Source organism: Globicephala melas, chromosome 17 (assembly GCF_963455315.2).
Source record: "Globicephala melas chromosome 17, mGloMel1.2, whole genome shotgun sequence".
Classification (NCBI taxonomy): Eukaryota; Metazoa; Chordata; class Mammalia; order Artiodactyla; family Delphinidae; genus Globicephala; species Globicephala melas.
The window spans coordinates 7969596-7996992 of NC_083330.1; the positions used below are offsets into that span (position 1 = coordinate 7969596).

At 44.4% G+C, this 27397-nt stretch overlaps 1 protein-coding gene across 2 annotated transcripts in view; it reads left to right on the forward strand.

The window, feature by feature from the left end:
- Positions 1-27397, forward strand: part of CLVS1 (clavesin 1) — a 415580-nt gene that overhangs the window by 163306 nt on the left and 224877 nt on the right. The window lies entirely within an intron of this gene.

Consider the following 27397-nt stretch of genomic DNA (forward strand, 5'->3'; position numbering starts at 1 on the left):
CCGCGGCAAACCCCTGTGAAGCTGATGGACAGCATCACCTCCACTCTGCAAACCCTGCTTTCTATTCTGTCCAACTCAGACATCAACTTGACCAGCAAAGAGAGCACTTTGCGCAGCTGGAGCGCTCCGAGACCGCTAGGTGGCCATTTGGGAGAAGTGTGAGCGGGGTGATGTTTGACGAGCTCTCACAGTACGCTGCCTTTTCACGCTCAGAAACTAGCAAGGACGGCGCTGGTTGCTATTTCCCGGCCCAGGGTTTCTAGCGCACGTGGCTTGTGCGTTTCCCTGGGTGGTGTGAGAGGAGGCCGTGCTCTGGAGGAAGATGAGAGGGTCCTCTGTGTGCAGTCTGTGCTCTGGGTGAAGCTGGAAGGGAGGCTGTGACTGTCTCAGGCATCCGAGTCTCTCCTTTTGCACCCAGCCCCTATATTTCGGAGAAACTCATCTTCATGCCTGAACTCAAGGTCATTTGTTCTCTCTTCTCTGTGGAAACCTGCGCTAGGTGGAGGGTGGGGTCTGCTATCGTTTATGTCATCCGGTGGACGTAATTCACAGGCTAAGTGCTCTCCTCTACTACCGGCAGTAGTTGTATTTTAAGTTTCCTCTCTAATTTGCAAAGGGTTTTGTCTTCTTCTTAAAGGAACTTCGAGAATCCATGACCACGTGGGAGGATGGTTTGGGAGCAGTGGATCTCCCTGATCTACCCCTAAGAGTTCTTCAAAAAGAGTCTTAAAAGAGCTCACAGTGTGGGGGTGAGAGTTGCCCTCTTGGTGGGCGGTAGTGCACAGTCGGGGCAATAACCAACGCCTCGGGGTAGGAATGGAATCAGGCATTTACCCACGGTCATGATGAGCCCCCTGCTCGTGAGACAAGCTAGTTTGGTATAATCATGCAATCAGATTAAAGTCCCCTTTTAAGTTTTAAAATTTAAAAACGATTTGTATTTGAGTACTGGTCCTATGGTATGTCTGAGTTGTGGTTATTGTGGTATTGGGGGTCAACTCAGACCAGCGTTTCTGCTGGAGCTTTTCATTATGCATAATAACCCTCCTACTTTGTTCTTCTGTATCTTTCATCCAAAGCTCACATGCTCTCCAAACATCATTAACTCATTAATACTTGCAACCCTCCGGGGAGGTGGATCGGAGGCAAGGTGATTAGCCCATGTTCCAGACAGGGCCACGGAGGCACAGAGGATTTCAGTAACTTCCCCAAGGTCGCAGGAGTCAGAGCCATGTAGTGTTCCAACCCCAGTCTGCCTCTTCTCAGGAGCAAAAGCCAATAACAGCTGGATCTTGGGAATTGTCTCTACCTGCTTTTGAATATCAGTGTGGAGCAACACACCGAACATCTTGCCAAAAACAAAGCCAGAATATTTTTTTCCTTGAAATGTAAAATCTGTGCTCCTTAAGGAAAAGAGATGTGTACATTAATCACCAAAATAAAATTGGGTATCACTTAGATAGAGCCCCAAAGTCCTCCAAGTCTTCTAATATAGACCCTTAAACTTTTCTTACATAGAATCAGGAAATGCCATTTGGCCAAGCAGAAATGAAACTTGAACTTCACAAGAGTTAAGATTCAGTTTGAAACTGACATCTGTCTTTTGAGTGTGACAGACAACCTTTTCTCCTTGGTGTCACTTGAAGGCAGGCTGGTTTCACGTGGACTTCATTGTAGTTTCAGTGGAGCCAGAAGAGGGGGCCACCGTGTGATCTGGGTGGGCACCAAAGGTGCTAGTTAATGTCAAGAGAGCCACTGAAAGCCTGGAACCTGGGGTCAAAGGGCTCCAGAGACTGGCTTGAAAGGCAGAGCAGCAGATTCAGTGGGAAACCATGAGCCTTCTTGGGCCATTGTCTTTATTTATGGTTTATTTATTTATTCAACAAACATTCATCGCGTATCTGTTGTACGCCAGTTGTCGTCTGGGTGCAAGCGGTTCTAAGATGAATAAGACATAATGCTCATATTGCAGGAGTTGCAGTCAAGGAGCAAAGATAAACAAGCAACAGATAATTATTATATAAAATAGTAAGTAATTGTAGAGACATTTACAAAGTCCGACTAAGGAAAATTAGCTTGAATGGCTCAGAGAAATCTTCCAAGAGGCGTTTCTTTCTTTTTTTTTTTCCCCCCCAGTACGCGGGCCTCTCACTGTTGTGGCCTCTCCCGTTGCGGAGCACAGGCTCCGGACGCGCAGGCTCAGCGGCCATGGCTCATGGGCCCAGCCGCTCCGCGGCGTGTGGGATCTTCCCGGACCGGGGCACGAACCCGCGTCCCCTGCATCGGCAGGCGGACTCTCAACCACTGCGCCACCAGGGAAGCCCCAAGAGGCGTTTCTTGACCATAAAGAGGATGTGTCTGAAGGATGAAGAGTTTGCTGAGGGCAGCAACGGAGCTAAACTTTCCAGGGTTATCCATTTGCTGAAGGTCTGTGATTAGGAGTGACAGCATCATTTACAGCAGCAGCAAGTGGTCACTGAATTCCTGATATACACAAGCCACACTCCTGGACTCCTGGGGAAGCAAAGACACTAGAAATGATTCTTGACCTCAGGCAAATTACAGTCTGTTTGAGGAAACAGGAGATATGTTAGAGACAAGTAGCAATAGAATGCGATGTCTAGTTAGTCCCACTTGAGGACTCAGACAATATGCACAGTAGAAATCCAGAGAAAAGAGGGTGAACGTTGAAATGCTAGAATTAAGGATACTTATGGGGGAGATGGAAACTAAGTTGGGGCTAGGATGAGAACCTCTGATATTTAGTGAGAGGCATAGGAGAGATTTTAGGCAGAGGAAATAAAACGAAAATGATTGCGGTGGGGATAGGTGGGGGCATATTGAGTGGACCAAACACAGGCCATTTGGTGAGGAGGCAGGAGAGATGGGACCCAAGCATAGACAGGTGGGGCAGAGCTTTCATGCTCATTGACTGTGACGCCGGCAGTGCCCCCTACCCCTCATGGTGCCAACACGCCCAGCCACCACTGGAGCCCTTTACTTCAAGCTGTACCGTCAGACCTCACTTCCAGACTAGGAGGGGTGGGCTTTGATTTTGGAGAACAGAGCATCCAGAGACTCTTGGGCAGGCAGGTCTAACGGGTGGGTTTAGGTTTGGTTGCCAGGGACTGAACACTCCAAGCAGAAGTGGCTTAAACAAGAAACACAGTTTGTCCCCTCTCATGTCAAAGGCTGGCAGCAGATTCTCCAGGAACGGCATCCCGACCCCCCAGTCCCGCTCTCTCATCCCTCCACCTTGCAAAGCTCCCATTGCCGAGACCAGGTTTTGTTTTTGTTTTTGTAGTTTTTGTGGGGTTTTTTCCCTCAAACTCCAAAGATTGTGTTTTTAATGAATATAGACATTGCTTGGGGTATAACTTTTCTAGTCCAGGAAACGCATTAAAAACATCCTCGTGTTTTCTATGATCACATCACCTGTATTTGGCTCCAGTTTTCTTGTTTCATTTGGATTAGGCTAGGCTGTGCTGCAGTAACAAATGAGACCATTTTTAACAAATAACATTCTTTTAGTGCTGCACTTATGTATCGGAATGGGTTTACCTGATCGCAGTGGCTGGCAGATCACCCTGGAGACTTACACACAGGCAATTACTTAATTGTTTTAAACTCACAATGATAAATATCACTTTTAGTGACATTTCACAGTCAAGGCAAATCACATGGCCAAGCCAGATGTCAAGGGGTGAGGAATCATAACCCTCCACTGCATCTGGAAGGAGAGAACAAGCTGTCAGTGGACGGTGGTAGTGTCTCCACAAATCCAAGTTTTGACCAAGATCAAGTGTTAAGTGGTTTAAGTGGGTGCTGGTGGAGAAGCCATATGTCCATTCCCCTGCCACCAGGGAGCGAGTAGGTGAGGAAAAGGTGCAGGCCACCCTTGAAGGAAAGGTTTTGCAAACTGCATACCCCACTCCTGCTTCTCTCCCATTTCCCAGAACTTGGTCATGTGACCACACCTAGCTACAGGGGAGGGTGGGAAGTGTTGTGTTTACCAGGCATCCACGTCCGCAGCTGCCTAAGGAAGAACAGGAAAGTGTGTATTAAGGGACATACAGCAGGCTTTTTTCACCGTGAGTAAAAGGACATTTTAAAAGAGATGATAAATGTTGTGTTTTTGAAAACACAGTACTTTGGTGGATTGAATGCTATTAATTATTCATGAGCCTCCAGTTTTGCTCAGGGCAACAGGAAAGCTAAGCCTGAAACACGGGAGTCGCCCTCTGCTACCCCCTTTTACTCTCCGAAGTTCTTAGTCACCTTGAATTCCACTGCAGGTGTGCGGATGACAAAGGACAAGTCTATTTCATTCCTGACCGAAGGGGTCTCTTCTGAAGTGTTTCCTTAGAGTGACAGAATTTAACTGGAATGATTGATAGACTTTTGAATAGTTTCATTAAGCAGGACAAGGACCTAAGGACCACGACAGTGACTACCATTGACAATGATCAGGACTCACAATGCATTGTGAGGGACCGATCTGTTGAATTGTCCATCGCTATTTCATTAATTGCTATTTTATTAGCCACTATTTTATGGCATAGGCAAAAATGATACAAGTTAAGCAAATGACTGGTCTAAATTCGTGAGTAAGTTCCAGCACTAGAAATTACACCAGAACTTCAAATAGTATCCTAAAATTTTTTAGTATTTTGGAGAATTTACTTTGACTTTTCCACAAAAGCTTTACATTTCAAGCCATGACTTATTTCTTTTAAATTGTTTTTTTTTCTTTTTTTTTTCAGAAACAGAAAATTGTAATTCATATAATATACAATTCACCCATTTAAGTGTACGATCAATGGCTTTTAGTGTATTCACAGAGTTGTGCGTCCATTATGACGATCAATCTTAGAACATTTTCACCACCCCCAAAGGAAACCTTATGTTCCTTAGCCATCACTCCCAATCTCCCATATGCTACCCCCTCCTCCAGCCTTAGGGAACCACCAAACTAAACCCTGTGATTTGCCTATTTTGAACATTTAATATAGATACATGGTCCTTTTTGACTGGATTCTTTCACTTAGCATAATGTTTTCAAGGTTCATCCATGTTGTCGCCTGTATCTGTACTTCATTTCTTTTTATTGTGGAATAATATTTTATTGTACGTATATATCACATTTTGTTTGTCCATTTGTCAGTTGATAACCATGTGAGTTGTTTCCATGTTTTGGCTATTATGAATGATACTTCTGTGAACATTTGTGTACAAATATTTGTACGCACATATGTTTTCATGTCTCTTCATCATATACCTAAGGAGTGGAATTGCTGGGTCACACGGTAGCATGACCGTATGTTTAAACATTTGAGGAACTGCCAGATTGTTTTCCGAAGTGGCTGCACCATTTTGCATGTAGAGTATGAGGCTTCCAATTTCTACATATCTTCACCAACACTTTTTGATTCTTGCCATCCTAGTGCATGTAAAGTGGAATCTCACTGTGGTTTTGATTTGCATTTCCCTGATGGCTAATACTGTTCATAGTCTTTTTATGTGCTTATTAGCCATTTGCATATCTTCTTTGGAAAAATGTCTATCTGGATCCTTTGCCAACTTTTAAACAACTGGGTTACCTTTTTATTAGTGAGTTGTAATAATTCTTATGTATATTTTTTCAATACAAATCCCTTATCTGATATATTATTTTCAAAAATTTTATCTCATTCTGTGGGTTCAATTTTTTTATCCCATTCTTGTCAATTTCTGCCAAGAAGTCAGCTGGGGTTTTGATAGAGATTACTTCAAATCTGTAGATCAGTTTGGGGAGTATTGTCATTTTAACAACAGCCTTAAGTATTCCAAACCATGAACATGAGATGCTTTTCCATTTAGTTAGTTCTTCTTTAACTTCTGTCAACAATATCTTATAGGTTTCAGAGTATTAGTTTTACACTTATTTTGTTAAATTTATTTCTAAGTATTTTTTTGTCGATGCTATTATAAACAGAACTGTTTTCTTAATTTCTTTTCTATTTTTCTCATTGCCACTGTATCAAAATACAATTGATTTTTGTATATTTTTCTTGTATCCTGCAACCTCACTGAACTTGTTTATTAGTTCTAGTAGTTTTTTAGTGGGTTCCTTGGGATTTTCTATACATCAGATCATGTCATCTGCAAATAGAGTTAGTTTTACTTTCTCCTTTCCAATCTGTATGCCTGTTATTTAAGATTCTTGCCTAATTGACTTGGTTAGAAATTATAACTTCTGGAGAGAATATCATGGATCATAGTGACAAGCTCCGTGCCTCTCCAAAGCTCTTTATTCCTAAATGCCATTACTGGGCTGAGCTGTCATCTGGGATTTACTACTAGGTCCCTAGGGAAGAAATATCTTAGGAAAATAGGAAAAGGGGAAAATGAGAGGGAAAAGGAGAAGTGAGTGAAGGGAGAGAAACAGGAAGGAGGTAATGAAGGAGGAGGAGAAGGAAAAGGACAGAAAAAAAGAGTTGGCTCTGGGGCTGAAGTTTTCCTCTCTGAGCTCTGTGTAGGCAGTCGCGCCAGCAGTGATGCTGTTGTTTTTTGTGTACTGCCTGATCACCAGCAGGAAAGGCAGGCAGTGGTGCTCCAGCTTAGTAGAGGCTTTCATTTTCTTTGTGTAAAGCAAATGCAGGATGGGCAGTTTTAGGGAAAATAGCGTCAAAATGGCAAATGATGCAATGCAGGTCTCTGTGTAGAAAGCGGTGATTCTGTCCTTGTCAGTGACTTTGAGCCAGGAATGGAAGGGTAAGCCTCGGTTGTGTTGCTGCTCTTCCTTGCCCACTGGTGACCATCTGGTTGTAGGTGAGGGATAACAATGAAGAAATAGCCAAGGGGAGTGCATTTCAACCCAATGGCCCTACTCCAAATGTGGTTCTTTGCCAAGGACCAAAGGTAACCATGAGGATTATTGACTTGTGATTAATTCATTCAGTCTCTGGGTTGCGGGTGCTTGTTTTAACTTGGATAATCTGAAGGCAGCTGGATCCAGAAAAAGATTGGTATCTGAAAGGAGTATGCTTTTTCAGAGGCTTTGGGGTTAGAAGGAAATATCCTTGGAGTATGTGAGATTTTAAAGAGAATTAATCAGAAAATGTGCACATCAGAATGTAGGCAGCACAAGGCTGTGAACGGTGCCACTTCTGGAATAACAAAAGGCAAACGGGATCCTTAAGGAAACGGGCTGGCTTAGAATTATGAATCACTGGCCCATTTCTTACAGTGATTAATGATGAGTCACTGTTTTAACTTTGGATGAAATAATAGGCTGCCTCCGAGGCGCTCCATTAATCATCATAAGAATTAGGCTTCTGCCAATTCATTACTGCAGGGTCGACATGTGCTGAACAGTTGAGTTGAATTTCAGGAAGGGGTGAACTTTAGGCAAGGGCTGGCTTAAAGAATGCAAACGTTAGGGCTCTATTCTCTCCTGGATGGGTGGGAATTTATGAGTGGAGAATAGATGCTATTATATCGTCCCTCCACCGGACCCCTCTTCTAGAAGCCTAACAAAACTCCAACTAAGTCTTTTGGCTTTTTGGTATTCGGGGGCACAATACAATAGATAGCCAACATAGATCATAAAATCTGTTTTTTTTTTCCTCTGCGTGTTTCATGTATTCGGAAAGTGATTAACAATCTACTAGACACTGGGATTTCAGAAGGCATGAAAGTAAGCAAATTGAGCCCATTGCTCTTTGAAGCACAAACTCAGCCTTGCAAAATTTCTGCTTTTCTAAAAACTTCTTGCTATAGATAATGAAAACTTGAGTTACAGGCAGCAGAAGGAAGAACCTTGGTCCATATAAACCAGGAGTCAGGCTGGATTCATCATTTGGTCAACTTCAGAGCTCTTGAGGTGAATGGGAGGTTAAACAGTTGTTTCAGCAGATTAAAATTAATGTGCTTGAAAGGTATAGAGAAAGTACGGCTATCTCTATTGTTGTGGTTGGCAGTGACGGGAAATCCAAGAGAAATTCATGCAGTCCTTGACTCCAGTGATTTGGATGGAGTAGAAGAAAAACTCACCCAAGTTACAAAAGCGGTCTATTGCTACATCTTATTGTTATTAGCTGTAGTGACCTGTAAGAATATGAAACACATTCAAATCATCATTTGGAAACTTGGTTTATTCTATATAATACAGATTTTTTCAGTTTGTTTTTTTTTTGGTCAAATCAAAAGCATATGTGTTTTTTGAAGAAAACCCAAGAATTGGATCAGAATGTTTAAATTTATTTTAAGAGACATTTTTAAATACAAATTTTCTTAAGGTAGCTTTCATCAGTATTTATAGGAAGAAAAAACAATAAAAGGAATTTGAAAAACAAACTTTAATCAATTAGATGTACATAGAGAGCTTTTGTGCATACCTTACACACACACACACACACACACACACACACACACGCAATTTTGCATAAAGCTTCTATCTTTGAAATCTAATAGCTTCTCAACTGATTTCTCTGACCCCAGGTTCTTCCTCATTCATTTCATTTTTCGTAACTACCAGAGAGAACTTCTTATGACAGAGAACGTATCTGATACCTGCCTGACTTAAAACTCCAATGAGGAGGGCTTCCCTGGTGGCTCAGTGGTTAAGAATCCGCCTGCCAACGCAGGGGACATGGGTTCGAGCCCTGGTCCAGGAAGATCCCACATGCCATGGAGCAACTAAGCCCGTGTGCCACAACTACTGAGCCTGCACTGTAGAGCCCACGAGCCACAACTACTGAGGCCCGCGTGCCTAGAGCCCGTGCTCCGCAACAAGAGAAGCCACCACAATGAGAAGCCCACGCACCACAACGAAGGGTAGCCCCCGCTCGCCTCAACTAGAGGACAAGGACACTGGCAGTGGAAGTTCTGGGAAGTACTCCTTCCTGTGAGCCCTCCCAGAGTCTGCCATTGGCCCCACCAAAGAGCCTGGTAAGCACCAGTGCTGGGTCATCTCAGGCCAAACAACCAACAGGGAGGGAACCCAGCCCCACCCACCAGCAGACAAGGGGATTAAAATTTTACTGAGCTCTGCCCACCAGAGCAACACCCAGCTCTACTCACCACCAGTCCCTCCCGTCAGGAAGCTTGCACAAGCCTCTTAGATAGCCTCATCCACCAGAGGGCAGACAGCAGAAGCAAGAAGAGCTACAATTCTGCAGCCTGTGGAAGGAAAAGTAGACAAAATGCACCACATTCACAGAAAGACAGACAAGATGAAAAGGCAGAGGACTTTGTACCAGATAAAGGAACAAGGTAAAACCTGAGAAAAACAACTGAATGAAGTGGAGATAGGCAACCTTCCAGAAAAAGAATTCAGAATAATGATAGTGAAGATGACCCAGGACCTCAGAAAAAGAATGGAGGCAAAGATCGAGAAGACGCAAGAAATGTTTAAAAAAGACCTAGAAGAATTAAAGAACACCTAGAAGAATTAAAGAACAAACAAACAGATATGAACAATACAATAACTGAAATGAAAAACACAATAGAAGGAATCAATAGCAGAATAACTGAGGCAGAAGAACGGGTAAGTGACCTGGAAGACAGAATGGTGGAATTCACTGCCGTGAAACAGAATAAAGAAAAAAGAATGAAAAGAAATGAAGACAGCCAAAGACCTCTGGGACAACATTAAACACAACAACCTTTGCATTATAGGGGTCCTGGAAGGAGAAGAGAGAGAGAAAGGACCTGAGAAAATATTTGAAGAGATTATAATCGAAAACTTCCCTAACGTGGGAAAGGAAATAGCCACCCAAGTCCAGGAAGCGCAGAGAGTCCCATACAGGATAAACCCAAGGAGAAACACGCCGAGACACATAGTAATCGAATTGGCAAAAATTAAAGACAAAGAGAAATTATTGAAAGAAACAAGAGAAAAATGACAAATAACATGCAAGGGGAACTCCCATAAGGTTAACAGCTGATTTCTCAGCAGAAACTCTACAAGGCAGAAGGGAGTGGCACAATATATTGAAAGTAATGAAAGAGAAGAAACTACAACCAAGATTACTCAACCCAGCAAGGATCTCATTCAGATTCGATGGAGAAATCAAAAGCTTTACAGACAAGCAAAAGCTAAGAGAATTCAGCACCACCAAATCAGCTTTACAACAAATGCTAAGGGAACTTCTCTAAGTGGGAAATACAAGAGAAGAAAAGGACCTACAAAAACAAAACCATAACAATTAAGAAAGTGGTATTAGGGGGCTTCCCTGGTGGCGCAGTGGTTGAGAGTCCGCCTGCTGATGCAGGGGGCACGGGTTCGTGCCCCAGTCCGGGAGGATCCCACATGCCACGGAGCAGCTGGGCCCATGAGCCATGGCCGCTGAGCCTGTGCGTCCGGAGCCTGTGCTCTGCGACGGGAGAGGCCACAGCAGTGAGAGGCCTGCGTACTGCAAAAAAAAAAAAAAAAAAAGGTATTAGGAACACACATATTGATAATTACCTTAAACATGAATGGATTAAATGCTCCACCCAAAAGACACAGGCTCCTGAATGGATACAAAAACAAGATCCATATATATGCTGTCTACAAGAGACCCACTTCAGACCTAGGGTCACATACAGACTGAAAGTGAGGGGATGGAAAAAGATATTCCAGGCAAATGGAAATCAAAAGAAAGCTGCAATAGCAATACTCATATCAGATAAAATAGACTTTAAATAAAGAATGGGACAAGGACAAGGAAGGACACTACATAATGATCAAGGGATCAATCCAAGAGGAAGATATAACAATTATAAATATATATGCACCCAACATAGGAGCACCTCAGTACATAAGGCAACTGCTAACAGCTATAAATGAGGAAATCGACAGTAACACAATAACAGTGGGGAACTTTAACACCTCACTTACACCAATGGACAGATCATCCAGACAGAAAATTAATAAGGAAACAGAAGCTTTAAATGACACAATAGACCAGATAGATTTAATTGATATTTATAGGACATTCCATCCAAAAACAGCAGATTACACTTTCTTCTCAAGTGCACATGGAACATTCTCCAGGATAGATCACATCTTGGGTCACAAATCAAGTCTCGGTAAATTTAAGAAAATTGAAATCATATCAAGCATCTTTTCTGATCACAACGCTATGAGATTAGAAATCAATTACAGGGAAAAAAACATAAAAAACACAAACACATGGAGGCTAAACAATATGTTACTAAATAACCAAGAGATCACTGAAGAAATCAAAGAGGAAATCAAAAAATACCTAGAGACAAATTACAACGAAAACACAATGATCCAAAACCTATGGCATGCAGCAAAAGCAGTTCTAAGAGGGAAGTTTATAGCAATACAAGCCTACCACAAGAAACAAGAAACGTCTCAAATAAACAATCTAACCTTACACCTAAAGGAACTAGAAAAAGAGGAACAAACAAAACACAAAGTTAGTAGAAGGAAAGAAATCATAAAGATCAGAGCAGAAATAAATGAAATAGAAACAAACGTATGGACCCAAGGGGGGAAAGCGGGGGGGGGGTGGTGGTGGTGGTGGTGGTATGAATTGGGAGATTGGGATTGACATGTATACACTAATATGTATAAAGTAGATAACTAATAAGAACTTGCTGTATAAAAAAAAAAATCCAAAATTCCTAAAAAAATAAAAAAGATTTAGAGTGAAGGCTAAAGACGTTTGGGGAGCCAAACAGAAAAACAATGCTTGGAACAGGCTCTTCAACCAGACTGGGCGTAGGGGAGACACACAATGATGGTGGGAGGATTAGAGGTTAAGAAAAGGAGCGCGAGCCCGGGCCTGCTCCAGGCCCCGCGGAACGAGCTGCTGGCCTCTTGGCGGCAGATGGTGCTGGGGCGTCGCAGCCCCTGGCACGTTGACAAGCAGCCCAGATGCAGGCTGCCTGCCTGGACGGGCTGCTTGGAGGCACTTGGCCTTGTGGAGATGCCTGATTTTGTTCCCGGCACCCAGAGGAGACACAGCTATTGAAATCTTACTGGGTACACTCCCAGGTACTGTGAAGTTCATAGATAAGAATCAGCCCAAGTCAGCTTTTTTTTTTTTTTTTGCGGTACGCGGGCCTCTCACTGTTGTCGCCTCTCCCGTTGCGGAGCACAGGCTCCGGACGCGCAGGCTCAGCGGCCATGGCTCACGGGCCCAGCCGCTCCGCGGCATGTGGGATCCTCCCGGACCGGGGCACGAACCCATGCCCCCTGCATCGGCAGGCGGACTCTCAACCACTGCGCCACAAGGGAAGCCCCCAAGTCAGCTTTAAGGGATGTACCGTGACATTGAGAAGACAAGACCAGGCTTCTTATCTCTGGATGCCTAGAGGTAAGCGGAGGGCCAGGTACTCAGTGCTGATGGAATGAATGAATGAATGAGAAAATGGACACAGCTTCATGATTGCATGTGACAGCGTGCCTGACGGAGGGCCCAGGCAGTGACAGTCCCGAATCTTTGAGAAGGCCGTCTCAGAAGGATGGACGGAAGCTGGCCGAACGCCACCCTCCCTCACTCCCCCATTTGATTATCCTAATGGATTTTGGACATTTTGATCACCTACGTCCTTGTTACCCTAACTGAGGAAGCAGAACATAAAAACTAGGTGGACAATTTGAAACCGTAAGGGCTGGTCTGCACATTAGAGAGAGTGAGAAATTATCTAAAGATCAGTCAGAATTCAGGACAGAAGCCTTCCTTTGCTCTGCGGAACCCAGTGTACTGAGATTCTCCACCTGTGAGGACCAACCGGGAGCCGCGGATGGTCCCCTGTGAAGTCGACTATTGCAGCATCTTCATCTGCATCTCCCTCTGCTCAGCGAGACATCAATTAGCACAGAAACGTGTTGTCTGGATTGAACTGAAATGTCGTTGGAGATGCTTTGGAAAGATTTCCACCATTCTTTGCAATTTCCAGAGTTCAAGAGATCGCCTTTTCCTTTGGATTGGGTGGAATTGTGAACCGACATGTTTCTATGTTCTCTGGTTATTTATAAGCTGAAGTGTAATTCATTCAATCAATGTTTATTGAGTACTTGTTCTATACTAGGCTCTGCTCCAGCACTTGGGATTCATCAGAGAACAAAACAGACAGGAATTTCTGCTCTTTTGGGTCTTATATTAAGTGTAATAAAAATCTGCAATGTTACTTATAAACATACACTAATGGCTACATTTCTCCTTTATATCAAAAGGAGTGACACTTGCTTGGTACTTTTCTGTGCCATTCATGGGTCATTGTTGACTACGTAGTTGATCTGTAATTCTGGTGTCCAAAAGCTCTGAGTGGATCTCTAGTTTAGTCTATTCCAATTTCTCACACTTTCTCTGTGTCTGTCTCTTTCTCTGTGTGTATATCTCTTTCTCTGTATATACTCATACTCAGATAATATGTGCATCCCTAAGAACATTTGGAAGAAAGGATGAAAGGGACACCTATTATTATACGTACATGTGTGAGCCTGGGTCAGACTATTAGAACTTCCAAGAAATCTTCTAAGACCCAACCAGGCTAAATACAGTGAGTCCTAATCCAGGGGTTGTATTTTCCCCTGACTTTGTTTTTCCTTTCCGCTTACAACCCTCTCGGCTGTACACGTCCTGCCTGTTGTTGCAAAGCTCAGCCCCGAGTCTGGAGCTCACTGTTCAGAAGGCTCTGTTTTCTTTGGTGGGCCAGGCAGCCCTGTTGATTAAGAGGCCTGCGGGCGTTTCCAGCTCTGTATTCTAGTTTGCTCATCTCTCTCGGTTCTGAGCCACGTTGCCTTGAGCAGGGGAACAGCCTTTCCTGTGAGAGCAGAGAGCATTTTCCTTAGCAAGATGCCTGGTTGGAGCGAAGGGGGTGAGCAGGGATTTTTCCCATCTATTTTAGGATTCACTAAGCAGTTTTCTCCTTGGGGTTTCTCCCCACCTTGGCTAAGCGCTGTCCCGAGGACCTGGTGTGAGGGGGGGAAGAGTGACTGCAGGGGGTCCCTTTGAGTGGCTGGTGGAGGCTGATGTCCTCAGGCTGGGGAGTCATACTGGGTCCACATTCTGCTTCTTCCAGTGATTTCTGTAACTTTCCTCATTCACACTATAAGGAAAATACTACTACTCTTAAAGTCTAAAGGAAGTAATTTCCATAAAAGAGCTGGTACCTATGTGCTACTGGGGGGACGTGGTGTTGGGCCCCCCCTAGGGTTGCCAAATTAAGCAACTAAAAACAGGGCGCCCAGTTAAGGTGGAATTTCACATTGGCTGCTGAAGGCTCTCCAGTTGCCCCTTCGGGTGAACAGAGCCGCCTCACCTGGGAAATTAAGGCTCCGCCATCCCCTCTCCCTGAAAGGGGAGCAGCCTGTGGCTCTGACTGACTGGCAGTGGGCACAAAAGACCAGCCCCCCTTTCTCAAGGGAGGGACCCCTCAGTGCAGTTTGCAGCCAGGCTCCAGAAGAGACCCCGTCCTGCATCTTCTTTCCCCTGCTCCCTCCCTCTGTCCCCTCTGGAGAACTGTTTCTTAATTTCCCAAGAATCCTTGTCTCAAGCCCTGTCTTAGGTGGAAAATAAATCTAAGACAGCTATCCATGAATGTGGACGTTTTCCCCTTCCTATAATTAAAAACTGTGAAGATGTATAAAAATAAGCAGGATTTTTTCTGAAGAAAATGCAATGATGCTTAAGAGAACATATTCAGATATTAATATTCAGCTTTTGCTGTGCGAAAAACTAGAAAACCCGTGAACAGAAAGATCATAATATTTGTCAGGTTATTAAAATTCTCTACGTAATGACGGTTCATCACAGAAACAAGATGCTCTTCTTTCCCCAAAAGGCACTGTCACTTTTCCCAAGAGAAGGATGGTGGCTCAGTATTTTATCTTCTTGGAATTTACTTTTGGTGAAGATAGATGTGTTGGATGTGTATTATCCTTCGAATGTAGCATGAAAGAATTGGGAGTGGAAAAGAAACACAAGCAGGGTCCATTTGTGGTTTCATCTTTCACATTTAAACTTTAATTCAATTGAAATTCCTTTTAGTTAACAAGTTCTAGCTATATTTATTGATCCCTTCCATGTTGATTTGAATGTTACTGTTATAACCTATTTGTTTATATATGGGCTCATTTCGGGTCTACTCTGTTCTGTAAATCTTTCTGCCGAGTTCTTTGCTGTTAGTACACTTTTTAATTACTGTGGCTTTAGAACATGTTTTAGTATATGGGAAAATGAGTCTTCCTTCTTTTCTGTTGTCTTTTTTAAAACTATAGGCTGTCACATATTCATTCTATCAAATAAGTCCAAAAATCATTTTTATAGGTTTCAAAATATTTCCTTGAAATTTCTATTGAAATTATACTGAATTTATAGATTATTTTGCAGAGACTTGGCATTTATTTTTGCCATAAAATCTCTCTAATTAGTAGAGTCTTCTCTTAGTAATCTCAGGAAGGTTTTTTAAATGAGTCCTGCAGATTTCTTGCTAAATCTCACCTAGGCATTTTTGTTTTTGTTTTTGCTATTATGAATAAGATCTTTTCCTCATTATATTTCAAATGGCTTTACAGAGAAGAAAAAGGAAGAAAAAAACAGAATCTATAAGCCCACCACCTATGTGAGCACCGTTATTATTCTGGTGTAACGTTCTCCATGCTAAACACACACACACACACACACACGCACTCGTGCACACACATAAAGAGGTTCATATGTTTTTTTCCTCTGACCATTCCTGAATCCTTAGAATAAAACCTACTTGATCATGGTGTATTAATCTCGATAATATAAGTTTGATTAAATTTGCTAATGCTTAATGTAGAATTTCATGCATTTCTATCGTAGTTAAGAATTGTTCAATCATTTTCTCTTTTTCAGTGCTATCTTTGTAAGATTTTATATCAGAGCTCAGCTATGTTGATCAAATAATTGCAAAGCTTTCCATTTTTAAAACTTTGAAATAATTTGAATAGGCAGAGAGAGAAGTCTTTCCTTAAAGCCTTGAAATAACTAGCCAATTAAAGCCTTGCAGGTCAATACTACATGTGTATTTCTATAAAAGATTAGAAATAAGATGCTAGCGGCCTCACTCTTTCCAAAGATTTGGAACAGAGAAAAGTAAGAGAGGGGGGCTTCCCTGGTGGCGCAGTGGTTGGGAGTCCGCCTGCCGATGCAGGGGACACGGGTTCGTGCCCCGGTCCGGGAGGATCCCGCGTGCCGCGGAGCGCCTGGGCCCGTGAGCCATGGCCGCTGAGCCTGCGCGTCCGGAGCCTGTGCTCCACAACGGGAGAGGCCACAACAGTGAGAGGCCCGCATACCGCAAAAAAAAAAAAAAAAAAAAAAAGGATGACAATCAATTGTTAAAAAGTCACTTTAGTAAAATACCCGTGTGTTTCAGAGGATCAATGTTCCTCGGTGGTTATATTTTCAGGTTAAAACCTTTGCAGACGAAAAACCCTCCAAAATTCACCATCACTGAGTGGGTTTTAAAACAACGATTTGAATGAAAGCAACGAATACATAACCAAAGGACAAGATTTAGGAGGTCTTAAAAAAACAGGCCAGTACTTCATATGAGATTCCATGGTTAGTGACTGATCCCTGGAAGGAGATGAATCATTCCCAGTCATCACGTGTTTGACAGCACTGGAGTGGGTCGCTTTGTTTTAAAGGTGGTGTGTGCGTGTCTGGACAAGGCCTTCATTTCTTATAAAGGGAGCATGTTATTGTCATATGTTTGATCCAAACTCGTTATTTTTAACAGCCCCTTTATCTTGTCCCCTTTCTAGTCAAGCTTGTCTAGTTTTCTAGGACATGAAACTGCAGCGTGTCACTGTGGGTCCTGCAGACCCTTTAATGAAAGCACCAGACGGGCACTCAGCGGCCTGTGATCTCGAGGAAGCCGCTTAGGACGGCTGAGCCTCCAGTTCTTCATGTTAGAATTCATCCACTCATTCCTTTAAATTCAGGGAATGGCCACTAGATGTTGGGTGTCAGACACACAAGGACAATAAGATACAGGCTTACTATTATTAACCTCGTGAGTTACGCTGTGGTGCAGAGACGCACATGTTCATGTCATGCGTGCCCTGAGCTCTTGGAAGTGTCCCTACACCAAGTGAGGGTGGGAGGTGGTGGTGATCGGTTCTCCTTGGGGACGAGAGGAGCAGGGGACATCAGAGACAGAGGAGAGTGAATGTCTGGGAAAGTCCTCGGCTAATAGTAATAGCAAACAATCACCTAGCACTTACTACCCGTATGTCCCGGACCCGGGTGTTGCAGGCACTTTTCATCTCTCTCCACACACCTCTTTGCCGGTTCCTATAATTATCTCTCAACTGAAGAGGAAACGGAGGCCCACAGAGATTAGCAACTTGACAAGGTCATGCAATCAGCATGACAACTTCAAGATTCTCCTCCAGGCAATGAACCCCGGAGTCTGCCTTTAAACGCTAACCCTTGCTGTCTTCCCCTTTCTCGGCTTTGGTGCTGCAAACACAGAGTGGGTCTATCTCCCCCATGGTGGCAACTGCATCCACAAGTGCGACAGTGTCCCGGGAGGGGGTGAGGGCTGGATGGGGGACAGGTTATGCCACAGCACAGCCGGCCTAGGGGAGTCAGGTTTTACCCAGAAGGGGTTACTCAAAACTAAAACTAAAACTAAAACAATTACGTAAATTCAGTTCCTCATTTTGGTTTGTCTCTTCCAGATCTTATTTCTTTTCTCACTTAGTTCAAACTGACTGAAAAAGACATGAGTGATTTTTTTTTTCTTCCTTTAAAACACGAGATTAAAAGAACACATGATAGAGGCACATGGAATCATTCTTGGGAGAGTTAAAATAAACAAACAGGCAACAAACTTTCAACTATTGTTTAAATTCAGTCCAAAGGGATTTTCTAATCTAAAGAAGTCCATTGTTGTTTTTTTTTCCAGGGTCAGAACAATGTCCTACTTAGTACCAGGAAGGTTTTCTGGGAGGGAATTTTAAAAAGCGATATGCAAATATCCCAGGGAGATTAATAAGAAGACACAGCTCTGAGACACACGCAATGAAAAACTATGACAGATAATATATTTTAGTTTGATTTTTCAACATTACATAAATGTTCTTAATTAATATTAAAACAACAATTAATGAGAAATAGCCTTGCTGGTTTGATAAATGGAGTAGAGTCTTTTTCAAGGACATTTTTTTTTTTTTGGTCTGATTCCAAATGTAATATAGTTTATTGTGGAAGGTTTGGAAATGGATGATAAGTACCCAAAGGAATGGAAATCACTAAGGTCTCGAGGCTTCCTCAGAGCCCCACCATGAACTTTGTGGAGGTCTGTCCTGCCAGGCTAGCTGGCCCTGTACCATGGTCTCACGTCTCTCTTTCTCTTTATACATATATGTACACATAATAAGTGGGCAAAACTGTTTGCTATTGTCATAACTAGAATTATTTCTTACATTATTATTTTACAAAATTGGAATATTTTGTACATCCAAGTTTTGTGTATTCTGATGTACATAAAATATATAATTTTTGTATCCAGTGGAACTGACAGCTTTAAAGAAATATTAAAATAACCACCTAAGTTGTATTAATCAGGGGTTTTTGCCCTGCAGGAACCAGAAGCCCTGACTGATTTAGTTGAGGTCTAGGGAAAATTTCTCACTTTTGCACAGCTGGATCCAAGGGTTTAAACAACACTGTCGTCACTTTCTCTCTTCCTCTCATTTTTCAGAGCAGCTTTTTCCTGTTTTTTGTTTGTATGTCAGGTTTACTCTCTTCCTGATTCATACTTTTCTTTACATTGCTGGAAAGTCTTGAGTTGACCTTCCTACCATTCACGATCCCCAAACGGAAAGGGGAGTCTTTCCTTCTGAAGCCAAGAGGTGGCACAGAGGACTCTACACTTAGGTCACATGTACATCCTGAACCAATCACTGGGCCCTGGGGGTATGGTTCCGTGTGGGCCTGGGATCTCTTCCCCTCCTGCGGGCAGGTCCAAGTGGGCCTGCTGGGGGGCTTGAAATGAGCATGGTGATTTCACCCCTGTACAGGCCCACAGGAATGGGGGAGGAGCTTGCCAAAAGAACCTCCAAAAAGAGGGTTGCAGGGGCTTCCCTGGTGGCGCAGTGGTTGAGAGTCCGCCTGCCGATGCAGGGGACACAGGTTTGTGCCCTGGTCCGGGAAGGTCCCACATGCCGCGGAGCGGCTGGGCCCGTGAGCCATGGCCGCTGAGCCTGCGCGTCCGGAGCCTGTGCTCCGCAACGGGAGAGGCCACAACAGTGAGAGGCCCGCGTACCACAAAAAAAAAAAAAAAAAAAAAAAATAGAGGGTTGCAGACAAAAACTTAAGCAACAAGAGTTGTCTTTTATTTATTTATTTATTTTTAATATTGATTCAGTTTATAATTAAGCCTCAGATGTATGTGTTCTGGGATAAAAAAAAGTATCTATAAAGTGGAGGAAACATACAATGATTTTTTTATAGTTTTGATTTTTAACTGGAATATGCCTAATGAGCTCATAGAATATTATATCTACCCTTGATAGCACACTGAGTATTTTAAGCCAAATTGATTAATCTTTGAGATAAACTACACTTTAAGATTATATACTTTTCTTTCATTGTGCATTCCAATTGGATATTCAGTATCGAACAGCATCCTTGTGAAGTCAAAAAAGAATCCCCTTCCCTCATTCTTTTTCGAGATGCACAGTCTGTTCCACAAACCATGTGAAATAGACACTGTTAACCATTCTTTGTCATAAACACAACCGTCACTATTAGAGGACCATCCCAATGGGAGATGGTTTTAAATACACATAGAAGATCTAGGAAGCAACAACAGTGGGGAAAAAAAGTTATTTTGAAAACTCATTAACCAGCTGCTGTGGAATGTTCAGTTGACTGATTTTATTATTTTTTTTAAACAAGCTTTTTGGGATCAGTATAATCAAATATCTGATTTTTTGAGTTCTTGCTGTATATGACCACCTAGATCTAAAGCTATTTCTTAGTAGTGACACCTGATCTGTGCACAGATACACGCAGTCCTGAAAGAATTATTGTGATCTAACTTCCTCTCGGAACTCATTTAGGCACCTGAGGGGGTAAGGCCTGAATGACTCCACAGGCACGTGGGTTCAATTTTACTCTTCTTGATCTGTTAGATGCTTTCAAAGAAATTCCTTCATGATCCCTCACAGTCAGAACTAGCCACAGAATTGGGTGTTTGGTTGTCTTTATCATCTGCTTTTTTTTTCCTGGACTCTTTTCCTCCATCTGTAGGGTTCCTTCCTCTAGATTCTTTTTTTCTAACTATTGTTCCATCTTCTTAACGGTCGCAGGCTCCTGCAATAGGAAGCCCTGATTTGGTGTGTTATGTAACATGGTATGAAATCCCGAACCCAGAGGAGAAAGAGGCAGAGGATTCGTGCCAGGGCAGCCACCAAGCGTGGCCTCCATCTGTGCTCTTTTGTCTCCACTCTGGGGCTTCTCAACCTGTCCCAGTGTTTCCATCGGCCTCGACTTTCAATAGCTTCACTGACATGTGAATACACTTCGGCTTTCTGCCGTCTGTACCTTCCTTCTCACTCTCCAGCCCAAACCCCAAAAAAGCACGTTGCTGAATAGCTACTTCTCATATCAACCCACTTAGGAGACCCGTTTTTTTCTTTGTTGTTTTTGAGCGCACAGCTTGTGGGATCTTAGTTCCCTGACCAGGGATTGAACGTGGACCCTCAGCAGGGAGAGTGTGGAGTCCTAACCACTGGACTGCCAGGGAATTCCCAGAAGATCCATTTCTTTACCATCAAGAGTTGACCTTGTCCCAATTTGTTGGAGGAATAGATAATAAGCTCACAGTCCTACTGTTTCTTTGCTTGCTCTTAGGACAGAGCAGTTCCACTGCGCCCCTGTTAGTTTTTCTAAGTTGTTTGGGTGATTCCTGACTGATTAGTGACTGATTCTGTTTTTGTTGCCTTAGATACTGTTCAGCCTTCTCCAGGGTAATGTTCAGTGAGTCCTGTTTCTACACCAGGAAGATCGAGATTCTGAAGCCCATCCAGTTTTGTTAGAATGCTAACCCTCAGCTGATTCATTTGTTGCAAGGTAGGCCCCAGGCAAGCCACAGAGAGAGATGGAATTTTTTGTAGCTAAATGGAACAGAGATAGTAACTCATGGTTGCTGGTGACCAGACAATTTCACATTCATTATCTGTTTCAGAAAAGAAGAGGCACAGTGGAAGCTTTGCCTGTGGATGAATGAAATTTGGCCATTTTAGTTGTGTAGCAATTAGAGGACTTTGATTTGAGCACCTGTGACACAGCTATTAAGTGGAGGAAAAACTGTGTCTGGTTCTGTGTCCTGCCACTGCAGGGATTCTGACATTTACACTGTGGCTAAACCTGTGGTTACTGCGTTTTCCTTTAACTCTGTCTCCTTTTAAAATGTAAGCAAGTTGGGGTCGCTATCTAGGAATAATCTTTTTAGAGTCAAGTATGAATAGAGAAGCCCAATGTTACTTAAGGGCACGTGAAACATTAACGACTCAGAGACATAACTGGTCAAATATAAGAAGAGAGAGGTGGTTTGTCTTGTTGAAGTTAATAGGAAATACTTTCTGGACCGCTCCTAACGAGCGCAGTGGAAATGCATATTGAAAACCTTCCCTTTCCTCCTGTATCACTTGTCTGTTGCTGGGTAAGAAGCCAGTCCCAGGATTAATGGTGTCTTTCAACAGTAATCATTTTATAATCAATCACGGTTTCTAAGGGTCAGGGATTCAGGAAGACTCCTCCAGGCTGACCTGCCTCTGGGTCTACCGAACGGTCCCGTCAGCCAGTAGCTGGAGCTGAAACAGTAGGAGGCTGGAGAGAGAGGCTTGTGCCGGCATACACCTCTCTCTCTCCCCATGTCGTCTTGAGGCCTCCTGTGGCGTCCTTCTACGCAGGCCAGCTTGGGCCTCATAGAATGGCATCCTCTCCGTGGTAGAACTTCCCAGCAGAGACTTAGGGCTTCCGTGTGAATGTTCCAGAAACCAGGTAAAAACCACCTTGCTTTTATGGCACAGTCTCAGAAGTCCTGTAGCACCATGACTGCCAAACTCGTTGGTCAGCCAGTGACTACGTTCGGGCCGGGTTCAAAGGGAGGGCATACAGACGGCTACCTCTCGGTGGCAGGACTGTCAAACCACTTGCAGACATATTTTCAAAGCAGCACACCTCTCTAAGACAATGTTAACATATTCTTTGGTGTGAATCTAAACACATGCTTTTTTTAAATGATCCTGATTGAACAATTCGTTTAAAGAGTGTGAAAGCACATGTATATTGCAAAGCTCCACTGTAGATCAGGACATTCCATAAGATATCATGAACAGTACGGCGCCTTTGTGTACATCCCGTTGGCCCAATTCATGCCGAGCGTCCTGTGGACAGTGAATAAAGAGTTGCAGTGAATGGATGAATATATAATGCGTTAGTTCACATATCTGTCATCAATCAAAAAAACTCTTACGCCAAATAGATCAGAAGCCAACAGAATGAATAATAACGTGGCATCCTGGGTGGGGAAACATGTTTCTAAATTATAATTAGTATCGCATTTGTTTTTCTTTGTTTTATTTGTACACAGGATCTCATTAAAAGGTAGTTACATATATTCACAGTAATGCCTGATGGGGTGAAGGAAGGCAGAGGAAGACAACATTTTCTGAAGAGTTTTAAGAGGCTCCAGGGCAAGGGTTTGAAATGTACAGGCTGCAGGCCCCCCCTCCCTGACTTCACTGCTGATGGAAGGAACATTGGGATTCTCTCAGAAGCCTAGAAGCCAGTTGCCATGGGGCTCCTTGGTGATCACCCTGGGCCTCTACCTTTCTCTGCAAAATTGATGCCAGGGCAGAGGCCTAAGATGGTTCCAAAATTCCGGGTGCATCAAATCATAATAATTTCACTATTCGTGAGGTTAGAAGGAGTTCTGGCTCAGGGCTTGTTTCAGGCCTGAATGTTCTGAACCCTTCTCTACTTCTAGGTTAGCCCTGGGTGTGCCCACCTGCATACCTGGGGATTGTTCTACACAAGGGTCACGCGCCTAATCCCCAGGCAGGGGTCCCCGCGATGACTACTCCCCACTCTATGTCCCCCTCCGATGACCCAGTGTTTTTCTCTGGGGAGGTAATTTCCATCTGTGGCTCTGCGCTGAGGTATTATCACAGCAACGTTGTGCACATACCATTTGACACCAGAGCTTTTTCACCTGAGTGTGTTTGCATTTTAGGAGGTTCCCTCTGGTAGCAGAAGGGAGAGTGATTCAAGACAGGAATAAAGACACAGACCTACTAGAGAATGGACTTGAGGACACAGGGAGGGGGAAGGGTGAGCTGTGACAAAGCGAGAGAGAGGCATGGACATATACACACTACCAAACGTAAGGTAGATAGCTAGTGGGAAGCAGCCGCATAGCACAGGGAGATCAGCTCGGTGCTTTGTGACCACCTGCAGGGGTGGCATAGGGAGGGAGGGTGGGAGGGAGGGAGACGAAAAAGGGAGGGGATATGGGAACATATGTATATGTGTAACTGATTCACTTTGTTATAAAGCAGAAACTAACACACCACTGTGGAGCAATTACACTCCAATAAAGATGTAAAAAAAAAGAAAAGAAAGAAAGAAAGAACTGTGCTTGCTGCTGAATCCCGGTAGGCACCTGCATCGGGCAAGGGTCAGGCTAGAGCTTCAAAGTGCTTTCGTCCTTATGACCCTGTGATTCTTTCACTCGTGGGGAGATTTCGTGTGTCCTTCTTTGCGGTAAGTGAAACCACGGTGTGAGAAACCAGCCCTAAATTGGCCCAGTCTTCTGGCCTGGGAGCCCTTTGGGAGGGATCTGGGCAGCTGGGCTGGGATCGGCTGCTGGTGGTGATGAAAAGTGACGCTGGTGTTGTGGGCAGGTCAGGAGAGAGAGCCTGGAACCAAAGACACTCTGGCCAGGCCCAGAAAGGTGTTCCCGGAAAGCTCTGGAAGCTGGAGACGCACCAGCTGAGGGCGCCTCAGTTATGTGAGGGGGGCTGAGGCTGGTGGGACGGGGCTGGCTTTTGGCGCAGGTGGATCCCTGCCCCCAAGAAGCAGTTGCCCCAGTTTTCACAAAAGAGAAGAGAGAACCCTTGTCGGTGTCCTTCCTTCCATCAGAGACACTGCATCTTGTAGCACCTGCCCTTCTGTGTGGCAGAGCCCCGCCTACTTGTCAGTTTTTCTCACGGGATCGAGCTGTCCATGGGCGTACTTAGTAGCGAGACTCCCAGGGCTGATCCAGGGCTGTTACCCCCAGGCTAGCGGCTGCTCAGCCAACTGGACGCCTCCGATGCCCTGGGAGCGGGGTGGGGTTCGCTCCTGTGATGGGGCCTCCAGTGTCCCTGCTGGGACTCGATGCCCGACTCCCATGATGCTGAAGGGGGTGGCTTAGGGTGCACGCAGCACGTCATTAGCGCAGCGTGACTCAGGGCACGTGGTTTCATCTTCCACGGGGGATGCATGACCCTCCTGTTGCCATTTAGCCAAGCACGAGATGCAGCTTTTGTGGGGTGGGCCTCACCCAGGACACTCTTCCCTTTCAGAAAGGCCTGAGCAGCGTGGCTCTTTTTATGGAAATCAGTGAGATTCTGAATTGGAAGAGTGATAACTGCCAGCATGCAAGTCCTGCGAGAACCAGTGTCCTTCTACTGCACCGTGGGTGGGTCTCGTGTCAGCTTGGAGGTTAGAGCTTTTATGCACGTGAAGCATCAACTGAGGGCCAGGTGCTGTGCTTGGTCCCGGAGACACCAAGAGATAGCGCCCTCGAAGACCTAGTAGCCTATGGGGAAGGCAGACCGGAAAGCAAATAATTTCGATGGAGTTAAATACATGCCAGAGAGACAGATGTAAAAAGATACAGAGGTGGAATGGAGAGGAATCACATCAGTTCTGCACAGGAGGCAGCGCTAAGGAACTCTCCCCAGCACATGGGTGCTGAGTGAGTATAGATCAGCCATGTGGACAAAGGGGCATGAATCCAGGAAGAAGAGACGGCACGTGCAGAGGCGTGACAGCACAGAACAGCATGTTTCTTGATGTTGCAAGTCGTTCTTTGTGACTCGTAATCAGCGCGGCGGGGGGGGGGGGGGGCAGCAGGATGTAGACAGTCAGGCAGGGGGCAGGTCATGGGGACCTTTCACCCTGCAGTGAAGCAACATCTTGGAGGGCTTTGGGTCCGGGAGTCACGGAGTGACTCTGCTAAAGAGTTGGGAGGTCACTCTGGCAAAATACGTTGGAAGGATTGCAAGGGGCGAGACTGGAGTTTGCTAGCCCAGGTTTAGGAGGCCTTTGTGATGCAGAGTCCTAGGGATGGAGGCTGGGGAAGGCACCGGCTAGGGGGACAGTTCAAGGGCGCTGTTGGGTGGCAAGGGTGGACACCACAGGCTCTCACGGCCAGCTGCAGAATATGAGGGAGAGAAGGGGAGAATGATGTTCTCGAGGCCTGAATTGGGCGACCAGGTGCATCGTGGTGCTGACAAGCCGGGAGAGGTGTCTAGAAGGGGCTTGTTTCTGGTTGAGTGGTCAAGTGTGTGGGGCAGGGAGAAAAAGTAGAGATAATGAGTTCAGTGGAGCTTAGCTTTGGACACGGTGCCCGTGAGGTGTTTATGGGGTGTTCAGGGGCAGCGTCCAGCAGGCAGCTGGGTACACGTCATTAGCATATGTAGTGTATGCAAATCCAACTGCACCCAGCCCATAGATACAGAGATAGGGAGGTCCAGGGAGAGGAGACACTAGTTTAAAAAGTGTTGTTTGCGCCACTCTGCTCACGAGCATATGCCCAGTGGGAAGCAGCCGGTGCAGGCATTATCCATCCGTTTTCTCAGTGGAGCCAGGGGCCTTTCAGAGTGTGAGGGTCGGCCTGATGGTGATTCTGGGGCAGGGGTTTAATGGTTCTAGGAATTCCCTGGCCGTCCAGTGATTAAGACAACACGCTCTCGCTGCCAAGGGCCCGGGGTCAAGCCAGGGTCAGGGAACTAAGATTCCACAAGCTGCGTGGCTAAAAATTTTTTTTAGAAAGAATATTTCATGACATGTGAAAATTATATGAAATTCAAATTTCAGGGTTTATAAATAAACTTTTAGGGGACTGCAGCAACACTTTTTTTGGTTGGTGAGTTATCTATGGCCACTTTAGCGATATACTAGCAAAGTTAAGCAAGAGACAGTTTTGCTCCCAAAGATTTTTACTATTTTGCTTTTTACAGATGAAGTGTGATGATCCCTGCTCTAGGGACTAAAGACACATTGCTTTAGTAACATACCACTAAGCACAAGCCAAACTCAGTATGCGTTTGTACACATATGTTACTGTACATGCATGTATAGAAAAATCCTTGTATATTTTGTGAATGATTTAAGGAATTCTCAAGGGTATTTTTAGTTAGATGCAATTTTGCCACATATGCTGGCTTCAAAACATCTTTGCCATGTAAAGTATCTGGGATGGAGATATCTATCTGAGAATCAATAGACTAAAATCTGTGTTAGTTTCCTATTGCTACCATAACTAATTGGCACAAACTTCATGGCTTAAAATGATACAACTTTATGCGCTTCCAGTTCTGGAGGTCAGAATTCCAAAACAGGTCTCACTAGGCTAAAATCAAGGTGTTGTCAGGGCTTTTCTGGGGTCCTAGGTAACACACATGACAACACATTTTCTTGCTTTTCCCACTTTTAGTGGTTGCCCAAATTCCTTGGCTTGTGGCCCCTTCTCCATCTTCAAAGCAGCAACCACAGTGGAGTCTTTGTCACACCAGTCTGGCACTGACTCTTCTGTCTCACTCTTTTACTTATAGGACATTGGGTCCACTGGATAATCCAGGATATCCTTCCTATCTCAAGGTCAGCTGATTAGCAACTGTAATCCCCCTTTGCCATGTGACGTAACACGGCCACAGGTTATGGAAGTTAGGATGTAGACATCTTTGGAGGACCATTATTCTGCCATATTCCATGAATGGAGATATACATTTGGGAATCAACTGCCTTGGGGTGGTATTTAGAAGCAAGAGCATGGCATCCTGGAAAGTGGCATCCTGGAAAGTACATAAAACAAAAAGAGCCCTAAGGAAAAATCCTTGATGTACACCTGGATTTAAGTGGCACAAGAAGATCCTGAAAGGCAGAGTGAAGTTGAAGGAGGGCAAGGAAAGTATGTAATCAAGAAAGCCAGGAGAAAAGTGGTCCAAGGAGGGAGGCAAATGCTCCCTTGAAGATTCAGATGGAAGAGTGCCCATTAGATTTGGCAGTTAGCAGTGGCAGTGTTGCCTGATGGCCTGGGGAGGCCCATAGTCCATGCACCTGAACCTTCCAAACGCCTGCGATCTGTCTGGGGGTCAAGAGTGGAGTACGCCATGTCAGCCTAACGTGAATTGCCA